At 37.9% G+C, this 24,753-nt stretch overlaps 1 protein-coding gene across 4 annotated transcripts in view; it reads right to left on the minus strand.

The window, feature by feature from the left end:
- Positions 1-24,753, minus strand: part of LOC123784489 (uncharacterized) — a 402,614-nt gene that overhangs the window by 366,959 nt on the left and 10,902 nt on the right. For all 4 annotated transcript variants that reach the window (XR_006777469.2, XR_015722034.1, XM_087856553.1 and 1 more), the window contains exon 2: positions 5,896-5,999. The gene's annotated coding sequence lies outside the window, so the exon portion shown is untranslated. The remainder of the gene's footprint in view (positions 1-5,895; positions 6,000-24,753) is intronic.

The following is a 24,753-nucleotide window of genomic DNA, read 5'->3' on the forward strand; positions in this document are numbered from 1 at the left end:
TACAGAATTAGTCCTCCAGGATATAAATCATTAAACGATATGTTTTCAAGGACCAAGAAAGGACATTTGCCTCTCTATTGATTGTCCTAGTATAATGCAATTTAGAAAATATGAGTTATGGGATCAGCAGACTTGAGTTTAAATCCTGACTCTATTACTTACTAACTATATGATGTTGGAGATTTCTCTTAATCTGAACTTCAGGTTCCAACAGCAAAAGGAGAAGAGCGATAACCAATCCATTATTAAAAGAATACACATGAAGAGCTCAATAAACATTTATCTAACCTCCTTCTCCATTCACTCCTTTTCATCAAACTGTATAAAACTTATTTATGAACTTACGATCCTATTTGGGCAAACAATTTCTAATGGAAACATTCTTGGGAATGATATATGACAAAATATATAAAAACAGGAAAATATTTACATGCAGTGTATGTGTATAGAAAACAGAAGTTTGTCTAGAGTAATTGAAGGAGTCATCCTACTTTTCTTAATAAAATTGCAAACTTTACAAACAAAAGTCATCTCCAGACTTAATTCTTACAGAAAAAGTTGGTTGGAATTCTGCTTTCAAGTGCACAAGCTCTTTGATGTTCAAAGACCCTTTACAATTAAAGAGTTTCCTTTCTGTGACCATCTTGTTCATTAGAACACTTCGAAGGACTTGAGGTCTGCTGAAGGGACTGCTGAGATGATCTAAACCAATCTTCAAAAATCCCTAGTCCCCCAACCCTTAGAAAAGCTAGTTTCTTATGGGAAACCTGATCCTTTCTATTTGCCTAAATTCAGAGGTGTTCAGCTTTGCTATGCATCAGAAAGACTCACAGTATTTCTTTAAAATACATACGACCAGGGATTCTGTTTCAGACATTCCTGGATAAGCTACAGGTATGGGTAATTTTTTTTTAAAAATCTCTACAGACAATTCTGAGAAATAAAATTTGAGAACAACTGCTGGGAAGTTTTCAGTCCCTACTGGGTGGGTTCAAGCGAGTCCAGGGGAATCACACAATGATCATCAGTGTCCTGAATTCTTAGAAGACTGCAGAATGAATCTTACTTGACTGATTTCTAGAAGGTGTTCTCTGAGGCTCCCTGCCATCTCTGCATATGATGGGGCACACGGGGCTACATTTTCCCTATCTCATGTCCAAGAGGCTAATCCAGAACTTTTTTTTTTTCCTGGCGTGTAAAGAGTAACTTAAGTGTAGCTCGATTTGATTCACTTGATTCTATTAGCCAACCCTGCTTAACATTTTTTTTCCTGAAACTTAGCAAAACATTAAATGGGAACTCAAGGATTCCATAAGTGTTCTTTGACTCCATTAATATCCATTCTTTCCATCATGGACACGGCTTAGTGTCTCTTAGGCCCTCCTGGTCTACTTTGCACCTCGGTAAAATTTGGTTGGGGGTGGTAGAGGTTTATTCAGTCTTTCTCCAGATTCGATTTGTATCCTATAAGATTTAGACCCACGAGGGATTCACCCAACTGAAAAAACAAGTAATGAAACAACACATTCGGTGAGCTCAGGGAAGGGATTTGATGCTGACTGGCAGTTTGGATTGAGGGGATATACGGGGGATTTGCTTTTCGGGGAGGATGTGGTTGCCTCATCCTGCTGCCGAATGTATTCTGAAAGACACCCTCCTAGCTGGTGGTTTCTTCAGGCAGAGATGATTAACTGAGCAAGACTGTTCTCTGTTGTGGTTTTGGAAGAACAACTGGGTAAGGTCACTGTGTTTAAAGAGCACATTTGTTTGGTCTAAATACCAGGGTCTGTCTATAACTAGACCCACAGTTTAGATCAGTAATTTATTTAATTTCTGATTTAGACTCATGCTCTGACTCTCAGAGAAAACTATGCCCGGGAAGCAGAAAATTACTGGAGCATTCACCATTCCCCAAAACCTTTCAGCAACAGAGGACTTCTACTGCTGTAGCACATGACTTTAGAGAAACCACACAGCTTGAAAATGCTAATTTTTTCATTAAAGTACCAGAAAATCCAAACCAAGAGTTTTAAACAGTGGTTTTTATATACTATTAATAGCTCTAAAATAAGCAACTTTTGGAACCAGGATGAGAGCTAATTATAGAACTTCTTTGCTATAGCTGTTTCTATTTACATCTTCAAAACCACAGAAGCAAAAACCGTAGACTTTCCTAACACATCAGCATCTTGTCCTTCTCTTAGGTTTCTGACTTCTCTGAAGCTATTCTTAAAGCTTTTCCTTGAAAACACATTGTGGTTGAATATTCCCAGTTGAAGGACAAATTCAGTTTATGGTTTTTAGTCCAAGTGAAGTAGTCTTTTCTTAAAATACTGAATCTCAAGACACTTACACTCGAAGTAGACCAAAGATCAAAGCTGTTGTACACAGGGTGCATATTATCCAACCTGCTTTGTATGCATTTAATCCTTTTGTGATTGTTTGCTTCATCAACAGCAACACAACGCAGAAGAAACAGTCAAGAACATGAGTATCTGCTAGGTAGTGATGTTTTCTACCACCAAAATGCAAGTGTAACATTGGGTCTGGTTTTTAAGAAAAAAGAAAATGTGAAAGTGAAAGTAACTGTCCAGAGCAGAAATGTTGAGATATTGCAAAGCCCAGCAGAGTTAGATGTTTTGCTTGCAGTCTAGTCAGAAGGTTTAGTAGCTTGTTTACATGGTAGCAATTGACTCAGTTGGCCCGGAGAGCCGGCTGATTATGAAAGTCATTCTCTCCAGAACCCGGCCCCACAGACACACCCAACTGACCCTGAATCAATCAGTACCCCCCTACACCAGTCTTGGCTGAACATTAGAATCATCTGGGGAGCTTTCAACAATCCCTACGCCAGGTAATTAAATCAGACCAATTAAATTACCATCTCGGGGGTGTGGCCCGGTCGTGAGCAGCTTTTAAAGTTTCCCAGGTGGTTACAATGGGCAACCAAGGCTGTAAAACCGAAACTCCCTATGTAGAGCACATCATGAGGTTCCGATTACTTTGGCATCTCTCTTTTTTATTTTACCCCGAATGGCATAATAGGCTGCCTAGGACGCCCAGAACGTTTCCATTTTTAAAAATATCTCTGAATTGGACAAACAGCATAATAGAAAATGAACAAAAGACAAAACATAACATGTCTATCAAAGACTGGTAATCTCATGTTTAATCTCATAAGTGATTAAAGTGCATTTTTCTAAAAGGAAAATCTTTAAGTACCCATGGTATTACAGCAATGATTATAAAGAAGTTAATTCCCAGTGCCTTTGGGATTATGGGAGAAAAGATATTCTCTATTTCTGCGGGAGCAAAAATTGGCAAATTTTAAAATAACAAAAACTAGGGGCACCTGGGTGGTTCAGTCGGTTAAGCGTCTGCCTTTGGTTCGAGTCATGATCCCGGAGTCATGGGATTGAGCCCCGCGTCTGGCTCCCTGCTCATGGGGGGGGGGGGTGTGTCTGCTTCTCCCCCTCCCTCTGCCCCTTACACTGAGACACACATCTAATGAAGGGATGGAACAGGGATGCACACACCAGTAGTCTAGATCTAGAGCCTGTATGGTTTGGTACTTAGAAAGGTAGGGAAATTTGATACTCTGTGTTCAAGTATTAAATAGGACCCAATATACCAAAATTCCTCTTTTGAGAACTTGTCTTAGGAAAATAATCAGATCTATGTTTAAGTGTGTCCATTAGAAGTAAAATAAAACATTGAAAAAATAAGAAACAAGATGAAAGCCCACTAATAGGAGGTTGGTTAAGTTAACCATATTATAGCCATATAATGAGAAGATATGTTCCCATTAAAAACCTTGTTGTGAAGCGATTCTTCCCAACACTTTTCACACCATGACACATGAAGCAAATGACAGTATTTTTATATCACACTAGGGCAAACAAGTCAAGGTGGCTGAAGGTGACTGGTTCTGGAACCTGGTAGCACATGTCCACCCCGCCACTGCAAGAGGAGATGGAATCATCCATCATCTAGGTATGCCTATAGTGCATCACCAAAGATTAGCTGCAGTTACAAAGTTCTCATTTATAGGAACATATTATGCCACAGGAAAATGTCTACTAGATTTTGCTAAGTAGGGTAAACCCAAACTATAAGGAATTATGTATATTCCAGGCTAATAACTCCACCAGTACATATTGGTACAGATGGTTATACACCCATACTAGTTGTCATACTACTAAAGGACTTCTCTATCAGTTGGTAAATATCCAGGGCACTAGCAATCTCACCAATACCACCACCACCAGCACACATGGCTTCCCCCAAATATGGCAAATCTGGACCTCCTCCAGATAAAGCAGCTGTGAAGTAAAGTCTGAAAAGGGAGCTTGGAAGGGGGATTCAAGATCCTTCTCCACTGTCAGCCAGAACTTATTTTTCTGATTGGTCAGTGCCTAAACTTGGCAGGTGGTTCAATGTTTTGAATATCACCTCCGCATATTAAAACAAATCTAGATGGGGAAAAGTTTTTAGAAGAAAACATATCACAGGTATTAATGTTTATTTTCTCTGCACTTCTCTGGATTTTTTACTCATCTGCTTTGATCAATTATATGTTTATAAATAGGAAAAAAAAAAGCAATAAATAATACTTTTAGAAGTAATCCTGTGATTATGGTTGAATCTGAGTTCTTAAATCTGTGTATTTACAGAAATATCTTTGGCCTTTGAAGCAACAGGAAGTTCTTAAGATGGCTGCTTGAAAAGTCCCACTGGCTGGGAGCAAGAGGAGACTAGATCTCACAATGGTGACCTAAAGATAAGAGAGTTCTTTCCCTGATTTCTGGATACTACAAAAAATTTCTAGATACCACAAAACATTTTTCATATTCTTGTGGAACCCAGAGAAGGAGAGACACTCCCAGTAATTACTGAGATGGAGTTTCAAAGATAAAATATTTTGATTTAAAAGCAATAAAGTAGTATGGTCTATCTTGTATTTCTGGGTTTGTGGATGAAAGTTTCATATAAACACATTGCTAAGGAGAGTTCTCTGCAGCGTTCCAATCAAATGACTCTTCCAACCTCCGATGGGGCAGGTGCTGCTGTGAACCGAGTCCACCATGATTTATGCCAGAGAAGGTCACCACTGCCTGAGTGACACATTTCACATCTCAGGGTGGCCCCCAATCTGCAACCATCTCTCTTCTGCCTGGCACAATGAAACACCACCATCTCCTTTGTACTTCTGAACTCCCATCACAGCTTCAATGGGATCTGTTAGTGTGGCCACCAGACCTTAACTCTAAATTTACACACACACACACACACACACACACACACACACACGTCTAGCTTTTCCTGATCTTTTAAGTAACATGTGCAAACAAAAACCCTACCAACCCCCTCTTCTACAACACAGGTCTCTCTTTCCTTTTAGCTATTGGGACTGTCCCCCACTTCCACCCCACTAGTTTGTCCTAGCAAAGGACGCTAAAGGAGCTCAGGCTTTTGGAACCACAAATCCAGGAAAGAAATCTCTTTAACCATTTCTGCTTTCCACCTGGAATCCCATCCTTCCCTATGACAAGAGAGAACCATGAGACCCACTTGCTCTTCACAGGGAAAGAAATATGCAAAGAGAGCTAAAGTAAATCTCCATCTCAATAAATATCCTTTCCCATACTTTCAGATATGAGCTGCTTTTGAAAAACATTCAACATTCATTGAATGAATGATGTCCAAAGATATATATGAACAAGCAAAGTGTTATCACAGCACCTCACTAATTTGGAAGTTGTCTGTCAGACAACTGAACTATCTAGAACATAGCTAAATACTGAGAAGAAAACAAAACGGATGTCTTAGAACACTTCAACATTGGGCACTATTTATAAAAGTACCATTTTAGTTTGTTCACGTAATGTTACTTACAGTTCGAGTCAGTCAGGTTTTCGGGTTTCTTTGATGGAAGTCCTTGAATTTTGGAGCTGGAAGGACTTGGGCTTGAATTCAGGTAAATTAACCCTTTTCTTAATCTGTAAAGTAGAAATGATAACATTTAACCATAAAGTCATACTATAAGAATTAAAGAAGCCAACATATGAGAAGAATCTAATGAAATCTTATAGATAAAAAAGTATTCAATAGTTATTTCTTTTTTCTCCTTTTCCCAGACCAAGGCAGATAGGAAGCAGAAGAGATTTCAAAGATGGAGAGACAACAATAACAAGAAATAGCAGGCCCAGTCTGACCATAGGAGATAGTGAGTAGAAAAAGTAACTCAAAGCACCGTGATCCTTCTGCACTTCTGAGGACATCACTGGGTCCCAGTAACCAGGAAAAGGTGAAATTGTACTCAGCCTCTTTCTCAGACGTTGGTGAGACATGACAGGGACTGTAGACTACTTCTGCCCAAAATAAATAAGATAGAAAGAAAATGCTTGGGGAAGACAAAGGGACACTTTGCTCAGGGCAGAGGAAAGCTGAGGTGCTCACATTACAAGAAATGGACATATCTGAAGAGCTTAGGTTAAACTCCATCCATGGAGCAGAGGTCAGCAAGATCTTTTAGTAAAGGGCCAAATAGTAAATATTTTCAGCTTTGTGAGCCACGGAAGGCCTCAGTCATGTATTCATTTTTCCTTTGTGTGTGCATGTTCGTTTCTTTTGCAACACTAAAAAATGCAAAAAGCATTCTTAATTCACATGCTGTATAGGAGCAAGTCACAGACTGGATTTGGCCCACAGGCCATAGTTTGCTGACAATGACGTACTATACAAGATTACAGTTGAAGGCCTTTTAGAATACATTACATATCTTTGTGTCTTCCTCAATTCCTTTCATGAGTATTCTATAGTTTCCTGAGTACAGATCCTTTGCCTTTTTGGTTAGGTATCTTATGGTTTTGGGTGCAGTTGTAAATGGGATCGACTCCTTAATATCTCTTTTTCTTCTGTCTTAGTGTATAGAAATGCAACTGATTTCTGTGCATTGATAATATATCCTGCCACCTTGCTGAATCCCTGTATGGCTTTTAGCAATTTTGGAGTGGAGCCTTTTGGGTTTTCCACATACAGTATCATGTCATCTGCAAAGAGTGTTTGACTTCTTTGCCAATTCGGATGCCTTTTATTTCTTTTTGTTGTCTGATTGCTGAGGCTAGGCCTTCCAGTACTATGCTGAACAGCAATGGTGAGAGTGGGCATCCTGCCATTTTCCTGACCTTAGGGGAAAACATCTCAGTTTTCCCCCATTGGGAATAATATTTGCTGCGGGTTTCTCATAGATGGTTTTTATGTTATCGAAGTATGTCCCCTCTTTCCCTACACTCTGAAAAGTTTCAATCAAGAAAGGATGCCGTACTTTGTCAAATACTTTTTCTGTATCTATTGAGAGGATCGTATGGTTCTTGTCCGTTCTCTTATTTATGTAGTTATATCACATTGATTGATTTGTGGATGTTGAACCACCCTTGCAGCCCAAGAATAAATCCCACTTGGTCATGGTGAATAATCCTTTTTATGTACTGTTGGAGCCTATTGGTTAGTATTTGGGTGAGAATTTTCACATCCATGTTCATCAGGGATATTGGTCTGTAATTCTCCTTTCTGGTGGGGTCTTTGGTTTTCGGATCAAGGTAAAGCTGACCCCAGAGAAAGAGTTTGGAAGCTTTCCTTCCATTTCTATTTTTTGAAACAGCTTCAGAAGAATAGGTATTAATTCTTCTTTAAATGTTTGGGAGAATTCCCCTGGGAAGCCATGCAGCCCTGGACTCTTGTGTGTCAGGAGAGTTTTGATGACTGCTTCAATTTCCTTGCTGGTTATGGGTTTGTCCAGGTTTTCTATTTCTTCCTATTTCAGTTTTGGTAGTTTATACATCTCTAGGAATGCATCCATTTCTTCCAGATTGTCCAATTTGTTGGCATCTAGTTGCTCATAATATGTTCTAATTGTTTGTATTTCTTAGGTCTTGGTTGTGATCTCTCCTCTTTCATTCATGATTGTATTTATTTGGGTCCTTTCTCTTTTCTTTTCAATAAGTCTGGCCAGGGGTTTATTAATCTTATTAATTCTTTCAAAGAACCAGCTCCTATTTTCATTGACCTGTTCTGTTCATTTGGTTACTACTTCATTTATTTCTGCTCTAATCTTTATTATTTCTCTTCTCCTGCCGAGTTTAGGCACTATATGCTGTTCTTTCTCTAGGTCCTTCAGGTGTAAGGTTAGGTTGTGCATTTGAGACCCTTCTTGTTTCTTAAGAAAATTTTGTATTGCTACATACTTCCCTCTTAGGACTGTCTTTGCTGAACCCCAAAGGTTTTGAACAGTTTTGTTTTTTTATTTGTTTCCATCAATTTTTAAAAATTCTTCTTTAATTTCCTGGTGGACCCATTCATTCTTTAGCCTCCATGTATTTGAGTTCTTTCCAAATTTCCTCTTGTAATTGAGATCCAGTTTCAAAGCATTGATGTCCAAAAATATGCGGGGAATCCTCCCAATCTTTTGGTACAGGTTGAGATCTGATTTGTGACCCAGTATGTGATCTATTCTGGAGAATGTTCCTTGTGCACTCGAGAAGAATGTGTATTCTGCTGCTTTAGGACGGAATGTTCCGAATATATCTGTGAAGTCCATCTGGTCTAGTGTGTCATCCAAAGCCACTGTTTCCTTGTTGATCTTCTGCTTAGATGATCTGTCCTTTGCAGTGAGGGGGGTGTTAAAGTCCCCTACTATTATTGTATTGTTAGCAATGTGTTTCTTTAATTTTGTTATTAACTGGCTTATATAATTGGCTGCTCCCATGTTAGGGGTATCAATATTTACAATTGTTAGATCTTCTTGCTGGATAGACCCTTTAATTATGATATAGTGTCCTTCCTCATCTCTTATTACAGTCTTTAGTTTAAAATATAATTTGTCTGATATAAGGATTGCCACTCCAGCTTTCTTTTGATGTTCATTAGCATGATAAATTGTTTTTGACCCCCTCACTTTCAATCTGGAGGTGTCTTTGGGTCTAAAATGAGTCCCTTAAAGACAGCATATTAATGGGTCTTGCTTTTTTATCCAGTCTGATACCCTTTGTCTTTTGATTGGGGCATTTAGCCCATTTACATTCAGAGTAACTATTGAAAGATATGAATTTAGTGCCATTGTATTACCTGTAAAGTCACTGTTTCTGTATATTGTCTCTGCTCCTTTCTGGTCTATGGTACTTTGCTTAAAGGATCCCTTTTAATATTTCTTATAGGGTTGGTTTGGTGATCACAAATGTTCCATGCTCATGGATTGGAAGAACAAATATTGTTAAAATGGCTATGCTACCTAGAGCAATCTATACTACACGTTCAATGCAATCTCTATCAAAATACCATCAATTTTTTTCACAGAGCTGGAACAAATAACCCTAAAATTTGTATGGAACCAGAAAAGACCCAGCATAGCCAGAGGAATGTTGAAAAAGAAAACCAAAGCTGATGGCATCACAATTCTGGACTTCAAGCTATATTACAAAGCTGCAATCATCAAGACAGTGTGGTACAGGCAGAAAAACAGACACACAGATCAGTGGAACAGGATAGAGAACCCAGAAATGGACCCTCAACTCTATGGTCAACTAATCTTCAACAAAGCAAGAAAGAATATCTAATGGAAAAAGAGACGGGCTCTTCAACAAATGGTGCTGGGAAAATTGGCCAGCCACATGTGGAAGAGTGAAACTGGACCATTTTCTTACACCATACACAAAAATAGACTCAAAATGGATGGAAGACCTCAATGTGAGACTGGAATCCATCAAACTCCTAGAGGAGAACACAGGCAGCAACACCTGTGACCTTGGCACCAGCAACTTCTTGCTAGACACATCTCCAAAGGCAAGGGAAACAAAGGCAAAAATGAACTATTGGGACTCCATCAAGATAAAAGGTTTTGCACAGCAAAGGAAACAGTCGATAAAACCAAAAGACAACCTACAGAATGGGAGAAGATATTTACAAATGACATATCAGATAAAGAGCTAGTATCCAAAATCTGTAAAGAACTTACCAAACCTAACATCCAAAGAACAAATAATCCAACCAAGAAATGGGCAGAAGACATGAACAGACATTTCTGCAAAGAAGACATCCAAATGGCCAACGGACACATGAAAAAATACTCCACATCACGTGGCATCAGGGAAATGCAAATAAAAACCTCAATGAGATACCACCTCACACCAGTCAGAATGGCAAAATTAACAAGTCAGAAAATGACATATGTTTGCGAGGATGCAGAAAAAGGGGAACCTTCTTACACTGTTAGTAGGAAAGCAAGCTGGTGCGGCCACTCTGGAAAATAGTATAGAGGTTCCTCAAAAAGTTGAAAATAGAGCTACCTTATGACCCAGCAAATGCACTACTGGGTATTTACCCCAAAGATAAAAATGTAGTGATCTGAAGGGGCACCTGTACCCCAATGTTTATAGCAGCAATGTCCATAATAGCCAAACTATGGAAAGAGCCCAGATGTCCATCGACAGATGAATGGATAAAGGTGATGAGGTATACACACACACACACACACACACACACACACACACACACACACACAATGGAATACTACTCAGCCATAAAAAATGAAATCTTGCCATTAGTAACGATGTGGATGGAACTAGAGGGTTTTATGTTAAGTAAAATAAGTCAATCAGAGAGACAATTATCATATGATCTCACTTACATGTGGAATTTAAGAAACAAAACAGAGGATCATAGGGGAAGAGAGGAAAAAATAAAACAAGATGAAATCAGAGAACCATAAGAGATGCTTAATCCTAGGACACAAACTGAGGATTGCTGGAGGGGAGGGAGGTGGTTCAATGGGGTAACTGGGTGATAAACATTAGGGAAGGCACGTGATGTAATGAGCACTGGGTATTATATAAGACTGATGAATCACTGACCTCTACCTCAGAAACCAATAATAACATTATATGTTAATTAATTGAATTTAAATTTTAAAAAAATGAAAAAATAAAATACATTACATAAAAGAATGGGTAAAGTGTCCATGCCTGCATTTAAGTCATCTCACTAGAATGAAACTTCATTCACTGTCACTTTCAATAAATGCATTAATTGGGGTTTACTTATGTAAATGTGCCTCTGCTTATAAATTGGAGTTTTTAACCAACCAAAACAATAACTGTGGAAAGTAAGACTCATATACACATCTGAGAGAAAAGTAAAATTCTCACATAATAAGAGCTAGTATTTATTGTGAAGTTACTATGTGTCTGACACTGTATATATGACTTGTTATGGACTGAATCGGGTCCTCACAAAATTCATGTGTTGAAGCCCTAATCCCCAGTGTGACTGTATTTGGAGAGAGGACCTTTCAATGGGTAATTATAGTTAAATAAGGCCATAAGGAGCCCTTATTCATAGGGCTAATTCAATAGGACTGGTGTCCTTCTAAGAGGAATGCACACCAAGGGTGTGTGCACACAGAGAAGGGGCCAGATGAGATCCCAACAAGAACATGGCCATCTGCAAGCCGGGGAGAGAGCTCTCACCACGAACCAACTGCCAGCACATTCATCTTTGACTTCCGGGATCAATGCCTGCTGTATAAGCCACTAAGTCTGGAGGATTCTGTTAGGGAGCCTGAGCAGACTAATATAGTACTATTTATGTTAAATCCTAAAGTATCCTTACCAGGAAGGTGTTATTTCCTTAGAGGAACATCTATAGGCAGAGAAAGATTAAGTGACATAAGCAATCTTGTCTAGTCATTAAGTGGCAGAGTTGGGATTTGAACCTAATTCAGGGTTATGCTCTTGACCTATAGCACGGTGTCTTTCAGCCCAGGTGAATAGTCTGAGTTGACATTCTTCTCTGGTTTAGGGTAAGGATGGCTTCCCCCTTAATTCAACGGCACACACAGGAAGGGCTAACTAACATGCGAGAATGGTCCTTGAAATGCTCATGACCACCTGGAGACCGCTCTAGTCTCAACCACACAAATTCGCTGCTTCCTAAAGGAGGTAAACAATGCAGAGACTGGATGGCTCATTGCTTGGCCGGGTGGATGTTGGAATTTGCCCAAGGGAAGAAATATGAGCTGGATTTTATTTCACTCCTTATGCCTCATGTAATATATAAGCACATATAAGGTACACCATGGCAACTTTTGTATAGACATTTTTATATAAACCTTTTTTTTTTTCAAAATCTGATGTATACTCAAGGAAGGATGAATTCCCAAAATAAACTGGTCTTCTAGATCTTATAGATTTGAAGAGGATGAAGTAGACATACCCGTGAGAACCAACCTCTATTTTGGCCTCTTCTCTCCTATGTTGCTCCTGATGTCTGAACTCGGAATCCAGCCTTGGCTAATCCCCAGTGGTGTTACACTAGAGAAACGCTCAGGCCTGGATTTAGAGATTAATCCTGAACTGAATTAAATCCTAACTGATTACACAGTTGAAGGTTGTTGCAGGGATAGGAAAACCATGGCTCACACGGGCAGAGAATTATCATTAAAGGGTCCCCAGGGTGTCAACTGTGTGCTCACCTGGTGTGCAGTTTAATAACAAACATGTAACCTACATGCTTTGAAGGGGCTCATCTGAATATTCTGGATGAAAAATGAAAATCCAGGAGGCCCTGAAAAGACCTCCTATTGCAAACTGGTTCTCTTTGCACCAGTGTTAGATAAAATGATTTATTTCATTGAGTCTGTAATTTTAGTGCTATAGAAATGACTTTCTGAAATGTCTAAGTAGGCTTTTTAAAAATTTCTTTTCTGGATGCACTGAATACCTGTTATAAATATTCAGTTGGATTATGGTGGAAACAGCCTAAATGTAGATATTAGACTTCATAATTTACTAGAAAAGGAGATTCTTTTTTTGAGAAACATTTATTACAAATGACTTACTGATCAACCCAATATAAAGATAATAAAGTTAATTATCTTTTTTTCTCCCACTCTTACTTTATATGGTTGGTATTCAAAATGTTATATCTGCAATTGGTGTGGTTTGTTTGATGCTGAAAGAAAAAACTGGAACTGGGTGATTGTTGTGTATGTGTAGAGGCAAGAGTAGTTTGTGTTATTGATAGTATTAACATGATAGTTAACATTTTTTGCATTCAACCATCAATATTTAAGAAGCACCCAGAATGTGCCGAGCACTCTTCTAGCCACTTTGGATATATTACAGGAGAATAAAACAAAGATCTGTGCCCTTGGGAAGCTCACATTCTAACAGGTGGAAAATGAACAATGAGCAGTGAGCACGACAAATAAGTAAATCATTGTATGAGGAGTTTGGAGGGAGACTCCAGATGGTCGAAAATGCCCCATGGCAGGGCTCAGTGTTTGGAGGAAAAATAAAGTGGCTGGTCTGAAGCTGGAGTGCTTGAGCAAGGGTAAGTGGCAGGAAATGAAACAGAAGATGGGACTGAGGACGTGGTGAGACAGACCAAGCAGCACCTTGTCGGATGAGATGTGGCATGGGATTTGGTTTGATTTGTGTACGGTGTTATGGGAGAAAGCTATTGGAGGGCGAAAAGTGATGAAATGTAACTTACATTTAAACCGGATCACTCCAGCTTGTGAGGGAGACTCTAAAGGGGCAATGGAGTGAAAAGGAGGACTTGGGGTTTTGCTGAGGTCCAGGCGAGAGCCGATCTTGGTTTGCACTGGAGTGGGTGTGGTGGAGATGATGAGGGGTGGTCAGCTGGAAAATAATTTAGAGGGAAGCCAACAGGATTTTCTAATATGTGAGGAGGGAAAGGAAAAAAGAAGTTTAACTTAGTTTTGCCTTAAATGGTACCATGATAATATTGGGCCCAGGATCTCTTCATCTGTACCAGGCCAACTAGCCATTTGGAACAAGCCAGAGTAGCTGCAGTCAGGCACCTTTGGGCAAAGCTACAATCAGGGGTCAGGCGGAGGGAGATGCCCTGGGGCACAATTGTTTGCAACAAGCATCAACAAATAGAAAAGAAATAGAATATAAGTATCAGAGAAAATCACATATAATAAAGAAAATATGCATATGTATTTGCATGCATTTAGACAGATATATACATGTAGAAAGGAAGCCATGTTTGCGTATATGTGGGTTAGGGTTAAAAATTATTCTTACTATGGACTTAGGTCAACAACATTAGAAAGCACCTGACCCATTATGCCTCCCAGAGCCCAGCACACTGCAGATGACTCCATGGTTTTGTTGAATTAAAATGAAAACAGGAGAAAACATATGAACTTATCTGTAATAAAAAATTCTCTTCTCTTTGGCCTAGTGGAGAGAAATGCAGTCCTCCTTCTCCCCCATGCCAGTTCTGCCTGCAGACCCAGGGAACTATACATACTATACATACATAAAATCTTCTGAGCAGTACTTCATTATTCTGCGATTTCCAGGGACAGCACTGTCCTTTTCAACCCACAGTGAAACTGACCGAAAGGGCAGGGTGAGTGGTGGCAACCAGATGTGCCTTTTTCAAGAATAATAAAGTTTTGAATCCTCGACCAAGGTATTACATTGGTTGATACAGGCCGGGAGCCTTTATTCAGGCTTACAAGTCCATATTCTTTTAACACTGTCACTACCCTAAAAGTAGATCTTGAACACACGCCATCTTTGGTGAATGAAAGAGATTGTTGTGTTTGGTGTAGTTGGGGAATGGAAAGGCCCAGTTGCGGGGCATGCAGTCTAAACGTCAGCGATGCGAGCTCACTGGAGGGTTTAAACAGGGGCATAACACTGATCTAGAACAATCCCTCCCACGAAAGTAACAGATGAAATATTTACATCCATGCTTTTCCAAACTGTTTTTGTAAGTGACCTCCTGCCTCCTGGATGAATGAACACAGCTAGCTGACTGCCTGCCGCAGGAGAGTTCAGATTACTACACAAGGTGGCAGAGCGGGGGGCAGAGGGGAGAGGGGGAAAGAAAAAACAGCTGGTTTCTTTTTCTCCAAAACAGTTTTGGAGCTCACCCCCCTTCCATTACGATTTGTGCAACACTATCTGAAATTATATGGGTTAAAATACTCATAGGCCTTTTGATACAGAGTGTGGAATTTTTGAGGGATTAGTGGTGATGTGGAAGGGAATACTCCCACTCCCCTAGGACCTGTGGGTGAGTCAGGACAGTGGTGGGAACTCAGAACCCACCCTCTCCACAGCCCCTGTGTTCCCTTTGGGCTACAGGGCTGAAAAGGAGGGAGCCTGGAGAGAGGGAGAGCAATGGGGAGTCTGGTGAAGATGTAGGGGAGGCCTGAACCGAATTACAGGGACACTGGAGAGGACACATTTTCAGAAAAACACATTTCCGACTCGTAGTTTACCAATTTCATGAATTCTACCTTGAAGATTTTAAAACCTAGGCTGCTTTCCTATCTGTGTAATATGAAATAGCTTTCTCATTGGCATGGGAATTTAAAAAAAAATTAGTCTAAGCAAAACATAATTAGAAAGATAAACATACTTCCTTCTTAAGAATATGATATATGCATAAGCCTAATAGAAAATATTTTGCAGTCTTTGCTACTCGGTATTATCTGTGTCATAGCTCCCCGTTCCCACCCCTCCCTCTGAGGCCCATTAGAGCAGATAATTATGAGTTGACTTGATGTAGGCAAGAGCCAAATTAAGCAGTGATGTAACCAGTGGGAGCCACGCTAATTCTTTCCATCCCACTCAGCAGCTGATTCCCTGATAGGCCCTTTATCAGGCTGGTGGTTGGACGGGTTTTAGAGATGCAGTCACAGTTCATTGCTATGAACCTAGGCAACAACTTAGCCTTGGTAGAGAGCACCAACAGCCTCCTGTCTTCCTTCCTTCTTCTTCTTTCCCTCTATCTTTCTGTCGTGGGAGTTGGGCATTGTGTCAGGATGCCTGGCATTCCGATTCCAGTTCTAATTTCAGAGATATTCCAAATGGTCCTCTGCCAGCATAATAGAAAATCTCATATTGTATGAAGGATCTGTAAGGCTTCACTGTAGGACCATCAACGCACTATTCTCTTGTCACTTAACAATATTTTGGCTGTATTCATAACAGCCTCCTTAAATAATACATTGTTCTCTCTCCATTTGTGTAAGTGTGCAAATAGTTCCCTTAGGTGTTTTCTAGTGCAAAAATTAGAGAAGGTATGAGTAAAACTTCTAGATACATTCTTAAGCTTTCTATAATAAATCATTTTTTAAGTGATGATTTTAGGCATATTTAAGCCGACCTAAATTATATTTTCACTCAAGGAGATTTATATACAAAAGCATTCTATGGCCCATTAACAAAAATGACATGGCTGGATCACTGTCAACAAAGCCTATAGTTAAAATTATTTTCTAGGATTGGGAATGAATGTATGTTGGTCCCACCCTCATTCCCTGCCAGATCCTGCTTGTTGCAAGACTTGCATCTGTAAGTCCGTTGGTTGAGAACAGGGGAGCTGTAGCCTCAGACCAGAGAACAGAAAAGAACTTCTCTTACGTTAGCATCATGTTTGGTCCAGCTGAACCTAATGACTCCATCAGCAGTGTACGTAGCCTACCATGTTTGTATTCATTTAATAAATAGTGAAGCGTTTGAAACAACCTGACTCCACAGTAATCGACTGGCTAAATAAATTACGAAGTTATAAAGAGATTTAAACATGCTATAATATTGGAAATGGAACAGGAAGCATGTAAAATATCTATATCTGTGTTTATAAATATTAAAAAATGATGAAAACCTATATCCAGATAGAAAAAAGAAACTCGTCATGAAGAGGGCAGAATGGTTATGAAGTTATTTCTTTAAGATAGCTTTATTTGTGTGCCTCCTGCTGTGATGGACTGAGGATAGAGCATCACTGATGTCAGTACCCCTGTGAAAAATGTACAGACTAGATCTAATCATGAGGAAACATCCCACGAATCCAAGATAAAGGCCGGGCCATAAGATAACTGTTCTCCACTCTTCAAAAAGCCCAAATCCATGAAAAACAAAAAAGGAATGCTGCCCTGTTCTAGATTTAAAAAAGCTAAAGAGACATTAAAAGCTCAAAGCCATGTATGATTCTGGGCTAGAGAAGAATCTATAATAGCTCCTAGAACTGGTATACATCTGCTGACTTCAAAGAAAACTCATTTCTTAATAAAAATGATGGCAATTTTAGCTTATGGCCACTTCTCACAAAATGTTCAGGTAGAAAATAATTCCATAAGTGATCACATACTTTATTTTATAGTAAACATTCAGTATGTAAATACAATAGCGAAATTTTGGTGATAAAAATGTAAAGCTTTGAATTTCAATGAGTATTTTATTGACTATATTATGAAATTTTAAGTTTTCTTTAACATTTTCATTATATTTTTTTCCTTTGCCTTTCTAATACTTTATAATCAAAATTTCTTGAAATGACTCAAGTTGCTCTTGTATGTTGCTTGTATTTGTCAGAAAGTTTAATTATCTTTTATATCCCTGTCAACATTTCAGGAAAAGACAGAACAGTAGTAGTCTAGCAAGGACAGATACTTGATCATTAGAAGGCTTTTTTCTTGGCTGTAGTGAAACTAAATTTGTAACATATTAAGCTTACAGTGACAGCAAATGATGTTCTTCTTTCTTAGTAAAAATTATCCCTTAAGAAATCAAGGGATATTCTTTGTTCTTAAAAACTAGAATTTAATGTTTTCAGATTATTCGTTGAGAAAAATCCACTTGCAGTTGAACTAAAAACAAAACAAAGGAACAACAACAACAAAAATAAGGGAAACACATTGGACCATAATTATACTGTTACGTAGAGGCAAAGAGAATAAGACTATATTATAACTCTCTTCCTGCATCGAAATTTTCTATATAAACTGGGCTTAGGATCCTAAAGAATTCTGCAATTCTTTATTTTGTCTAATAGTCAATAACGTAGCTGCCATTTTCATTTTGCTTATGACTGCAGAATCTGTTTTATTTACCCGAGCAGCAAATCTAATGGGTTCGAATTAGATTTTAAAAAGGTATCACTTTGCTCTGGGGGATGAATTTTCAGTTCAACTGCAACAAAGAAAAATTCCATCCCTGTACCTTACTTAAAGGATTACTTAATGTTTTGTTTTGTTCTTTTGCATTAGCTGTAATTGCAGAAAAGAAGTCTTCATAGCCCAGAATGACAACTGTTACAGCTGTGACTGTTTCTCCAGTTGTAATGACAGGTTTAATTTGAAACTGGTCCCTCTTCTCACTCAGATCATTGAGACCAACAACTCTGAATTGCTGTTTGGAATTAAGAGTTGGCCATGGTATAGAGTGAAGATAATTCGATCTCCGCAGGAATTCAGATTCTAATCTGAGCCTCACTAATCAGTGTTCTAATCAGTGAAAGTAATGAACTATATACACTGTAAGCTTATCTATTAGAAAGCCTTGGATTTTTCCCAGAGCTAGAGCCAAATATGCCAAATGGCAACCAAGCTTGCCTTGTCATTGTTCATACTTGATCATCAGAAAACCATGTCTATATTTAAAAAAAAAAAAACCAACTTTGATTCCACGGGTATGCCTGTCACTTGCCTGCTAAATGCAAATGAATCCCACAGAGTTATGCCACATTGACCTCCTCCAACACAGTGTAAAGTGCAAAATTTCCCTAAAGTCCTTGTCTTTATTTTTTATGCTTACATTTGCAATTGTTCACGGTATCATGAAGAAATTTAGTACTACTGACATTTACACATGATTTTGTACTTTAAAACTTAAAAATTATTGCGAGGTTTATCGCTGGGGGATGTCTGACTATTCTACTCAACATCTATTTATTAAGAAGCTATTTTGGGGGCACCTGGGTGGTGCAGTCGTTAAGCGTCTGCCTTCGGCTCAGGGCGTGATCCCGGCGTTCTGGGATCGAGCACCACATCAGGCTCCTCCGCTAGGAGCCTGCTTCTTCCTCTCCCACTCCCCCTGCTTGTGTTCCCTCTCTTGCTGGCTGTCTCTGTCAAATAAATAAATAAAATCTTAAAAAAAAATAAAAAAGAAGCTATTTTGTACCACTGTGCCAGACCCTAGAAGACAGTACATGTGGAAATGGGACAAAGTAGAAGACTGCAAAGGAAAGATGAATAACTTTGTACTCAACATGTATTATGTTGCTTTAGCTGGACGGGTTTATAGGTATGATCAATTGGAACTGTAACCATCTAGAGACAACAAATACATTTGTTGGTTTTTATTAATTAGCACTTGAAAATAAAGTACTGAAGCTTTTCTTCCTCTCTTGGTTCACAGAGGCCACTCTGTAAAATGGGTTGAAACTGTAAGAAGGTAACAAGTAATTCCCCCTCCCCCCACCACCCCAGTTATGAGTATTCCTACAAGAAAGTCTAGTTCTTGGACTTACATCTGTACATTTATTCAGAGGACTAGAATGATCTTGTTAGAGATAAAAAGGAAAGGAAACTGTGGGCTGAATGAGGCTAGAAATAGAAGGCAAATCAGATTTCACTGTAAAAATTGAGGTTTTTGCATTAAGACCTTGGAAGAGACTATTATAGACAAAGCAGACAAATCTTCGCTCTTCCAGATTTTACATTTAAGATTTAATATTACAATCTGTCTTTGCCATGAGACAGGGAGTGGTTTTGCAAATTGTTATTTAACAGTACAATGGAAAAATAATATAAAACTTCTGCAAAGTGAAAGGGTGAATATTGTAAAAGATGCAATATTTCATGTGGTCGATAACAGTGATATGAAAGGACTGCTCAGGTCACAACAAACTCAATGACAAAGGAAAGTCTAGCGGTCTAGACTAGCTAATAACGGAAGAAAAGGAAAGGAAACAAAGCTGATGAATAATAGCAAGTAAAGCAGAAGGACTTAACCATCAAAAAATTAAGGAAGATCATGGGAAAATTTATAAAAACTAAGAATTCTTTTAAAATGATAGATGTTTTAATTTTGTTTTAAACTCAAACATGAAATAGGAAACCCAATACCTCTACAATATAATAGCACAAGAAAAAATAAAAGTCTAATCTATTAACTAGTATTTGATTTTTATTCTTAGAACACAATTATAACTTCAGTTTTATTAAAAATGAAATACACTTATAATTTACAATTCACTGAATTTTATGGAGGAGCTCTTAGTAAATCCTTGGCCCACCCTACCCCCCCAATATTTACTATAATATCTGTCTCTTTTAAATGGATCTACTTTAAGAAGCTTTTATCAAATACCAGTGATCAAGAGTCTTCTTTATCTATGTGTGAACAGTTTTCTCTGCCTTCTAATTTTGAGGTCCATCTAAGTCAAGCAATTCATTTTCATTTTGGATCAGCAAATTGCGTAACTCTCTACAGTTCCTACTAACATATTCATTTCCCTGAATCATAAGAATATCTTCTGTGTTTAGTCATTCTCTATGCTAGAAAATCAAATAATTAACATCCCTCAAATGTTAGTCTCGTTCATTTACCACACTTATCACATCTATGTAAGTATTATCATATATGTAATCTCTATCGTTGCATAAGAAATCATCACAAGCTTAGCAACTTAGAATAGCATACATTTATTATTTCAGTTTCTGTGAGTCACAAGTCTGAGCACAGCTTGTTTGAATCCTTTGCTCAGAGTTTCAAGGACTTGGCTGGGCTGCATTGTCATCTGGAGGCTTAACTGGGGAATGTCTGTTTCCAAAGTCATTCAGATTATTGGCATAATTCATTTTCTTGAGGCTATATGACTGATTGACATTCCTTGGCTTTTCGTTATTTGTCAGGTGGAGGGTACCCTCAAGTCCTAGATATTGCCTACAGTTCCCTGCCATGTGGCTTCTCTAAAATAGTCACTTACTTTATCAAACCCACAAAGATGAACTCTGATCCAGTCTGCAAAGACAGACTCTAATATAATATAATATAATATAATATAATATAATATAATATAATATAATATAATATAAATGGAAGTGATATCCATCTCCTTTGCTATATTTTATTGGTTAGAAGTATGTCATAGTCCTGCCCACACTCAATGAGAGGCATTACATGAAGGTATGAATATCATTGGGGAGAAATCCTTAGGGGTCATGTGAGGGGTTGATTGCTCCAATCTTCCACTATCAAAAACAAAAATATGTGACTCTGAAAGCTGAAGTCCAAGGTTACAAATTGAGTTAGTGCCCAGCTATATCATTTTTAGGCATATTCAGAACAATTATATGAAGTTTACTCAATTACAGGAATGTATCTTATTTAGATTTTTAAAATTTTTAGTATTATGTTAAACTTTTTAAATTGCTATCCTACTTAAATTTCTTGAAGACTGGATGTGCTTATTATTGACCTAAAACTGTAAAATGTTGCAGACTTCCGGAGAAGATGGCAAAGTAGGAAGGCCCTAAGCTCGCCTCATCCCATGGATACAACTGGATAACATTCATATCAGTGCAAATAATCCAGAAAATGAGCAAAAGACTGGCAGAACAAACTCCAACAATTAAATACAGAGAAAAGGTCACATCGAAGTGGGTAAAAAGGGTGGAAGTGGAAGAAGCTAAATGGGCCTGCAGGTCTGTCCATCAAAGGGAGAGACCCAGAGGCCAAGATTGGTGAGAGAAACAGATTATAACACCAGAAGCCCACACAGGGAAGACAAATCCCATAACATCTGGCTTTGAAAACCAGAGGGAATGAATTCTGTAAGTTCTTACATCCAGTGGGACTTACAGCCTGGAGCTTTTAAAAATCAGCAGGCTTGGCTCTGGGAGAGCTGGAAGGGTGATAGGAAATTGAATCCCTTCCTCTAAAATGATGGCACAATAGCCTCCAGCAATATAGCACAGAAAGAGTAGTTTGAAATATGCCTGGAGCATACTGGAGGGAGAGTTATAAACTAAACCCAGAGCGTGTTCAAAGGGACAGAGATCCCTGGGAGACTCCTCCAAAAACAAAGGAGATGGCAAGTGCCATTTTCCTCCCCTGTCATAAACACACAATCACCTGTGGGATCCAGTGAAAAAGTACAACATCCATTCATGATAAAAATCTTTTTTTCATGGGTTTCGAAGGAACATATCTGTACATAATAAAGCCCATATACAAAAAATATACAGAAAACATCATACTCAGTGGGAAACACTGAGAACTTTACTCTTAGGGTCAAGAAAGACAAGGATGTCCATTATCACCACTTTTATTCAGCATAGTATAGGAAGTCCTAGCCACAACAATCAAACAACAAAAAGGAATAAAAGACATCCATACTGGTAAGGAACAAGTAAAAGTTTCACTATTTGCAGATGACATGATACTATGTATAGAAAACCCAAAAGACTCCACCAAAAAACTACTAGAAGTGATGAAAGAATTCAGTAAGATTTCAGGATACAAAACAAATGTACAGAAATTCATCACGTATCTATACATTAACACTGAAGTGGCAGAAAGAGAAATTAAGAAACAATCCCATTTACAATTAGACCAAAAATATTAAGATACCTAGGAATAAGTTTAACCAAGGAGGTGAAAGACCTATACTCTGAAAAGTATAATACATTGATGAAAGAAATTGAAGATGACACAAACAAATGGAAAGACATCCCATGCTCATGGATTAGAAGAACAAATATTGTTAAAGTGTCTATACTACCCAAAGCAATCTACAGATTTAATGCAATCTATAAAAATACTGACCGCATTTTTCAGAGAAGTAGAACAATCCTGTAATTTGAATGGAACCACAGTAAAATCCTGAATAACCAAAGCAATCTTGGAAACAAACAAACAAAAAGCTAGAGGTATCATGATTCTAGATTTGAAGTTATATTACAAAGCTGTGGTAATCATAACAGTATAGTACTGGTGCAAAATAGACATATAGATCAATGGAACAGAACAGAAAGCCCAGAAATATACCCATGATTATACGGTCAATGAAGTAGGCAAAAATATGTAACAGGGAAAAGATAGTGTCTTCAACAAATGATGTTGGAAAAACTGAACAGCTATATGCAAATGATTTTGCATTTTTCTTATAACAAACCAAAATAAACTCAAAATGGATGAAAGATGTAATGTGAGACCTGAAAGCATAAAAATCCTAGAAGAGAGCACAGGCAGTAACCTCTCTGACATCTCTAAATATGGGGGAAGCAAAAGCAAAAATAAATTATTAGAACTACATCAAAATAAAAAGCTTCTACACAACAAAAGAAACAATCAAAAAAACAAAAAACAAAAACAAAAAATAATCTACTGAATGGGACAAGATATTTGCAAATGATAAGTTGGACAAAGAGTTAATATCCAAAATGTATAAATAATTTATACAACTCAATACCCCAAAACCAAATAATCCAATTAAAAAATGGGCAGAATATGCAAACAGACATTTTTCCAAAGAAGACCTACAGATAGCTAACAGACACATGAAAAAATGTTCAACATCACTCATCACCGGGGAAATGCAAATCAAAACCACAATGAAATATCACCTCACACCTTCCAAATGGCTAAAATAAAAAACACAAGAAACAACAGGTGTTGGTGAGGATATGGAAAAAAAGGAACCCTTGTGCACTACTGGTGGGAACGCAAACTGATGTAGCCACTGTGGGACAGAATGCGGGCTCCCCCAAAAATTAAAAATAGAACTACCTTATGATCCAGGAATTGTACTATTAGGTATTTACCCAAAGGATATAAAAACACGAATTTAAAGGGATATATGCACCCCTGTGTTTATTGCAGCATAAAAGACAAATTATGGAAGAATCCAAGTGTTCACTGATAGATGATGGATAAAGAAGGTATAATATATGCACAATGAAATATAATTCAGCCACAAGAAAGAGTGAAATCCTGCTATTTGCAATGACATGGATGGGGCTAAAGAGTAGAATGCTAAGGGAAATAAGCCAGTCATTGCAAGCAAACACCATATGATTTCACTCATATGTGGAATTTAAGAAACAAAACAAACAGAAAAGAGATAAACCAAAAAAAAAAAAAAAAAAGACTCTTAAGTATAGAAAACAAACTGATGGTTATCAGAGGGGAGGTGGGTGGGGGGATGGGTGAAATAGGTGATGGGCATTAAGAGTACACTTACCTCGATGAGCACTGAGTAATATACAAAATCATTGAATCGCTAATATAACACTGCATGTTAACTATAGTGAAATTAAAATAAAATTAAAAATAAATAAAACTGAGGAATGTCACTGTTTCTTAAATCTTCAAATAATCCTAAACCAAAGGGAATCGAGATGAACATTTTCTAGAAATCACTGAGATTAACTATTTTAATTCCTTAGATGTTGATTATATCTTTCAAATATAAAACTTAATAGAGACTTCACTAAATTTATCATTTTGAAATGTATAAAAATATCAACCCCTATCATATACACCTGAAACTGATATTGTGTATCAATTATACTTCAATTTAAAAAAAAAAAGAAGAGTATGGCATTAGCATGGAAACAGATAAACTGACCAACTGAATAAAGGAGTGTATGCAGCAAATCCCTTATGTTTGAGACTTTGGTATATAGTTGAGCTGGCATTTAAAAAAATCAATGATAAAGGATAGAATATTTGTTAAATCCTATTGGAAAAACTGGCTCACTATGTAGAGAAAAATGAGCTTACTTCATATCATATTACTAAATACACTCCAGATGGTCTGTTGAGCTCATATTAAAAGCCAATCTATAATGCTAATGGGATATGCCTTTATATTTATCAATTCTTATAAAAAGATTTCTAAAAATACCATTGGTGTCAT

This window comes from Ursus americanus, chromosome 27 (genome assembly GCF_024610735.1).
Source record: "Ursus americanus isolate L20-20 chromosome 27, mUrsAme1.1.p, whole genome shotgun sequence".
In the NCBI taxonomy this organism is placed as follows: Eukaryota; Metazoa; Chordata; class Mammalia; order Carnivora; family Ursidae; genus Ursus; species Ursus americanus.